Source organism: Corvus hawaiiensis, chromosome 8 (assembly GCF_020740725.1).
Source record: "Corvus hawaiiensis isolate bCorHaw1 chromosome 8, bCorHaw1.pri.cur, whole genome shotgun sequence".
NCBI lineage: Eukaryota > Metazoa > Chordata > Aves > Passeriformes > Corvidae > Corvus > Corvus hawaiiensis.
The window spans coordinates 15077988-15083198 of record NC_063220.1 but is presented as its reverse complement, the minus strand read 5'-3'; the positions used below and the strand labels follow the sequence as shown (position 1 = coordinate 15083198).

The 5211-nt window shown below is 36.1% G+C and overlaps 1 protein-coding gene across 1 annotated transcript in view; it reads right to left on the bottom strand.

Moving 5' to 3' along the window:
- LOC125329394 (adhesion G protein-coupled receptor A3-like) overlaps positions 1-5211 on the bottom strand; it is a 263741-nt gene that overhangs the window by 164369 nt on the left and 94161 nt on the right. The window lies entirely within an intron of this gene.

Below are 5211 nucleotides of genomic sequence, written 5' to 3'. Positions count from 1 at the left end.
AACTGTGAATTTTCCATACCTTCTCACAAATAAAACTGTATAAACAAAACTTCTGCACCCTCTTCTCCAGAGTCAACTTGCAAGGACAATTCTTTTGTTTGGCAAAAGTTAATCTACATGAGCGTTCATTCCTTTGATGATTTAGGGTTTTTGCTTTGTGGGTGAGTCAAAGCCTCATTTTTTTTAATATTCAAATATTCAATACTAAACATTTGTGTCTACCCCTTTTGCTTGTACACTATGTTAACTATGTAACTACTCAGGTAGAAGGAAGTTAAACTAGCAGAAGTGAGTCCATATGAAAAAGACTGGAAGGATACTGTTTTCATTGGGGGAACAGCTGTATTCTTAAAACTTGTAAGACAAACAAACAAAGGAAAAACTTAGCTCAAGCTTTACACTGGGGCACATTTGTAAACAACTTAAGACGCATAGTTCATATGCAAATATGCACATTTTAGGCAGGGTTAACTGACAGTTTTAGTAATTAATCTTTATATCAATTACACACATTCTGTGTTAACTGACAACTTGTCTAAATGTTCTGCAAGTTGCAATCAGGCAAAGTGATCAGCTCTTGTAGCCAACAGTGGTTAACAGCTCAGAACAAATATAGAATAGTCAGGATAAATGGCAAACTGTTGACACATGAGTTTTAATGCCAGTCAAAATAACCAGGTAGACAAAAGGCCTTCCATTTACTGAAATCTTCTAGTTTATGGAAACTCTTCCCTGTTTCCCCATAACTTGTAACCACATAGGAAAAACCAGCATAATCCTAAGGTATCATCTACAGGAAGTAAAAAGGTCATTTAATGTTAGTAGAAGGTAGACCATTACATGGAAAGTGCCCATCACTTACACTGTCACAAACAAGACATCTGTTCTCCTTACTTTGGAAATTACACTTAAATTAGGTAGGTCATTTTAGTAAGGATATTCTCAGAAAATTGTAGATGATTACACTGGCCACAATTCTGGCACTTTCTTAGTAATTAATATTCCATAATGTTTCCATATAATTCTGGCCTAACAAAATAGGTGTTTTCTTCCTTGTCATCCTTGAACACATCTTTTAATGTGATTAAAATTAATAAATAAAATTATCACAACTGTTAAACACTTAAAAACTCTTACTTCTACATTAGGAGAATCCGTTTGCTTCCCACCCACTTGTATTTTTTACTAAATTCCTGTAACTAAAATATTAAATTAGCTTTTCCCATTTTCTGATTTAGGAAAAAGTTTCTCATATTGAAGCCTTATAGCAATTAGAATTAACTTACACTGAACTAAATAAGGAAACCAGAGTAAATTTGGTTGTATGTTTACATTTTTTCCTCAAGAGCTACTGCTGAGGTTTGGCAAAAGGTCATGATCCAAGACAAGCCAAACAGCAGCCCAGGCTGGGCCACACACATGCACATATACCAGACAAGTGATTTTATCATCAACCAGAAGCATGAGAGAAGGGGAACAACCCCAGTATCATGATATTGAATGACCACAGCATGACCCAGTTGAAGCCCAAAAAGAAAGCATTTCCTAACTAACAGTTATGGTTTTCCATCATTTTTGATGCAGCATTCTCACTTTAAAGTATCTGTTCTGAATCTGAATGACGTGTCATTAGTGGTGTGGGAGTACAGATCTCGTGGCGTGACCTGAAAATAAATCAAAACCAAGTGCCTGTACAAGTACAGATAGAGGGAAGCTACATGAAGTTAGCTATAGTCATAAAAACTGCAGCACTTATATCCAGGCTGCAGAGCTGCACGAAATGAAAATGGGACAATATTTATTGAAATATATTTCCCCTAATTTCATTAGAGTTGTTAGATAAACTGGCTGCATGGTACTCTGATCTTAACTCGACCTAAACAGGTAGAAGAACAATAGAGAATGAACTGTGTTATTATTAAAAAACAATCTCAAATGGTTACAGAGGAGACTTTCCTTTTCACCTGCAAGTCTGAACTTATGTAAATTACATACAATAGCCATTAAGCACTGTCTTCTTATTTGTAGGTATTTGCAAATAATGGGCCCACAGGTAAAAAAAATCAAGGATTCCTTTACTAAGAACCACAAGCTGATGGAAGTTTATCATCTTACACATTAAGCTTTCAACTGACTTTTACTTACTGAAAACATTTAAGAGAAACCTTAAGAAAAATAGCTGACTTGAAGAGGGGAAATCTGTGTCTGAAGTATTCACTTCCTGATGGCTTAGCTAAGAGGTAAATGAAACAAGAGGAACAGGCTACTAATGGGACTTCACAAGAACATTTAATAACTACTCCAGGCCTCTCAGCTATTAGACATCTTCCATGGCCAAATCCCCAATTATCTAAATGTATTCTTGAGATTCTTGATGCTTCAAGGTCACAGTATGTATTTACACAGTACAGAACATAGTGGGGAAAAAATCACTAAAGTATAGACAGTCCATTAACAAAAGAATCAATTTATTTTAAACTATATTCTGACATTTTGTACCAGCATCTTTGCCTTCAGACATTGCATATTCTTCCTCCAACTTACAATATATGTACTGTAGATATTTTGAATACATATTCATAACAAGAATATTCAGCTAATTCCAGTACTTTGTTCAAATTCCTGACATCGATACATCTTTCATAAAAAATTATGGGTTGTACCAAGAGGACATCTGTGTTTAGAAAGCTGTCATTATGGTGCTGCAAACTTTCCAAAAAAGCTCTGAGAAGAGCAATCAGTTGTTGAGCAGATGCCAAATACCAATGAAATATGACTGACTTTCCACATTTTGCATACTATGAAACAACAACAGCCAAAAAAAAAAAAAAAAATAAGGTCACGTCTTAGACTTCTTTCTCATGTGAAATATTACAGCTAAACTAAATGTCACCTTTGCCCAAGAAATGAATGCAGACTCCAGATCTTTCACGAAAAGATTATGGTCACTGCAGTAGGAAAGAGGCACAGCCAGTGAAGAAAGACAACAGTTAGCATCTATTCTGCCATCATGACAGCGACTGTCAGGGTTGGCACTCCTGGATACAGGAACCAAGAATTAAAGTGATACTGGCAAAATGTGTTTTGAAGATATTTCAAATGTACCCATCTGTACAGGAGCCAGTAACTTGCTGTACTTTGGTAGCATGAATATAATAAAAAACTTATTTTCATCTCCGTTGTTGGTAAATGCATTGTGGATCAAACAAATATCATGAAACAGGCAGGTTAAGTAATAATGATTACCTAGTACCATCATCAGTAACTAAATTAACTAAGGTGCTCCCATGGAACTCCAGAGCTCTTTATTTATTTTTTTTAAATGGTGAGAGTGGATATTTAACATACTTTCCAGAATCAGAAAAGTTATGGTTACATCTCAGTTTCGTTCCAAGAGATAAAAACAAAACTCTTTTCAGTTAGAAACATCAGATAATAAACATAAACATGCACACAAACATGAACAGTAATTGTCCAATAATGGTCTGCCTTTCCAGACACAGAGGCTATAGGTCTTTTGTTTGCTTAGCATGTTGATGATGCATTCTCCTTTAATTTCCCCTTTTTAATTCAAGCCATTACTGGTTGGATTCCCTGAAACAACAGACCCTAAGGACTCGACAAAAAAATCACTGCTGTCCATTCAAGGTGCTAATGAACAATGGGAGGTTTCAGACCCATCACTTGATGGCAATAATGACATGCAGAACAACAGAAAGGTCATCACATTTTGGTTTTTCATTTAAGGCTGATGACTCATTCACATCAAATGTGCTGTGGTAATTTGGCAGTTATTCATTATTTAGGAACATGCCTCAAAGTGTAAAACAAAGTACCAATAATGGCAGCTGAAACAAAACAGAGACATGCTTTATGATGGTTTGCTTGCTCAAAGAATCCCATAGAACATTATAAGTTATTTCATTTTCACAGTAATAGTCATAGAGCAAGAATGTAAGACTCGGTATTTGAACTGAAGGAGCAGCATGTCAAGCAAGAAAAAATGAGCAAACAGCTTGGTAAAACAGGATAGACTGCAGTACAAATTTGTTGATAGATTTTTATACCTGTGTATGATAGAAAATAACATTTTAAAAGATTAATTAATGCAGTTTCACTCTAAATATAGCATCAACCAACCAGAATATAGGTACAAAGATGTTTGGCACCTGCCTCTACTTTCATTTTTTCAATTTTTTTATTGATAGCTCAAAACTAAATGCATTTCCAAATTAAAAAAAAAAATCATCTACACTTTCCAGATTCTTCTACTTTGGCATGTTTTTAAGAAATAAAAATTCAACATTCAAAACATATGCAACTGTTCCTATATGTTTTCTTTTTCATGCCACAAACCCAGACATATATGGTAAGATCACGTTAGGTCTTGCCTATGCAGGCACAGGGGCAGATGCTTGGCACTTGTAACCTGGGGACTGAAGACAGAGTGGCTGTGCCACCCAGCCCCTAAGGAGGGGTCCCTTGGATCAGTTGTGTGGGGCTAAAACAAGACTGAAAGGTCAGAAGAAATAAATGCTGAGAGCAGATAAAGTGGGTTTCAGTGTCCACAGCTCTGCAGTGCCAGCAGAAAACGCCCCTCTGCTGCCAACAATGCCTTGGTGTACAGTGACAGATCTGGCATTATGTTGATTACAATGGCAGAGCTTGTGTCTATCCATACCTATGGAGAGACATGAAGAGCACAGAAACCTCGGGTAGCTGCAAAGAGCCAGAGGCTTCCTTAAATTCTACACCTACTGGGACGTCTCTCTGTATTCATGCCTAGAAGGCAGTTCAGCATGGGTTATGTTTCTTGACGTGTGTTCCACTCCTCCTGGAAAAAGGCTAATTGTTGGGGGAAGAAGAAGAAAAAAAAAAAAAAAAAAAATCAGTTCAGAGCTTAATTCCAGCCTGTGAGAAAACTGTAAAGAAAGTGAAATAGTAGGGGGAAAAATATACTTAACTTTTTTTTTTTTTTTAATTTTTAAATTAAACACACAGACCAAACAAATGTAAAACAGACACATAGAAAGTGGGTAAAACATACTTTCTACTGAGAACGGTTTCAGCTCCAGTTGTAGGAGTTGTTATTCCACATTCTAAAACTGCACTGCTTTGCCTGTTACAGATTTCCAGCAATATGTATTCAACATGCCTAGGTCAAATTTCAAACTCTGGAATCAGAGTACAACAATAAAATGAAATACTGGA